At 44.4% G+C, this 1,384-nt stretch overlaps 1 pseudogene; it reads right to left on the reverse strand.

Moving 5' to 3' along the window:
- Positions 1 to 377: 377 nt before the first annotated feature.
- Positions 378 to 1,384, reverse strand: part of LOC103737756 — a 14,866-nt pseudogene continuing 13,859 nt past the window's right edge.

The raw sequence follows: 1,384 nt of genomic DNA on the forward strand, positions 1-1,384 counted from the left end.
AAACTAGATCCATATGATCCAGAAAATTCCCAGGGAAATGGATGGACCTAGAATGTCACTCAATCTCAGAAATAAAAAGCTGCATGTTCTCCCTTGTATGTGGGTCCTAACTTATAATATATACCTGAGCACAAATATATATGGGGGTATACCATAATATTTAGAAAGTAGAAAAGGGGTAATTTTAAAAAGCATATTAATGAGCATGTGTGTGTGTGTGTGTGTGTGTGTGTGTGTGTGTGTGTGTGTAATACTTCCTGTAAGTACTTTGAATACTCTCTCAAGACGTAACACTGGTCATTTACTATCACTGGACTGTCTGACACAATGGTTTTCTGGATGCCACGTGCAGTAAGGATCTGACAAGCAGCTTACTCTTACTTCTTCAACTGGTTCTTGTCATAGTTCCACTTGGCAGAGAAGCCCTGGATGGTACTAGGCTTCATGTCGAACGTCTGTTTGGTCTGCATGGCAACCCCACCTACATCAAAGGTATGTGGAACAGGGTCATACACAAAGTGCTTCGCTCAGATCAGAACAAGAGCAGCGAAGTCCATGAAGAACACGGTCATGCCCACAAACTTCTTCCAATTGTTTTGCTGAAGCTCCCGTTGAATTGGATGCGGTACAACTGGAATTTCTCCTCCCTGCTCAGGCTGCTCCCCTGAGCCTTCTCCTTCTCCTTCAGAGCCTCCTGGCTGACAGACAGCAGCTTGACATGGGCCACCTCAGGCAAGGGGTAGTCAGTCAAGCAGGTCAACATAAATGGGGAGAGAGTAGTCTTCACCCTTCACAACATCCCCATGTGCTCGAACACACACACTGAGGTAGAAATGGCTCATCTGCCAGTTATGCTAATTTCCCTGGTGGCCAACGTTCTGCAGTCACCTGCCACCACTGCCCTTGATGGCTACTGTCCCCGGTGGCCCCTGCCACTGCCTTCTGCACTCCAGCAGTTCATGAGAGGAGGAGCAGGGTCCAAGGGCTGATATAGTACATTTTCAACCCCAAATTACGTTCTTAAATCAGCCATGTCACCATGTGATTCCATGAAGGATTGTTGCCTTACTAGTAAATATAAATCTTAAATTATATTTTTCATTGTTTGCATTTCTTTACATTGCAGTCTTTGCAAGTACTACTAATAATAAGAGAAGAGATGGATATGTGGAAAGGCCCTGAAGTCGGAGCATGTTTGTCATGGTTGAGAAGGCCAGAATCCAGTATGGCAAACAAGGAGAAATGTGACAGCCTCACAGGAGAAGAAGCCAGAAGGGAAGCTGAGGACTGGGCATGTGTGGGTTCAGAGGCCAGGAATGATTCTTATTTTCAAATAATACTTTCTTAGGTATGTCTTTTGGCTTACCCTCTAAAAATTATTTTT

The sequence above is a fragment of the Nannospalax galili genome, unplaced genomic scaffold (genome assembly GCF_000622305.1).
Source record: "Nannospalax galili isolate Female #2095 unplaced genomic scaffold, S.galili_v1.0 scaffold397, whole genome shotgun sequence".
In the NCBI taxonomy this organism is placed as follows: Eukaryota; Metazoa; Chordata; class Mammalia; order Rodentia; family Spalacidae; genus Nannospalax; species Nannospalax galili.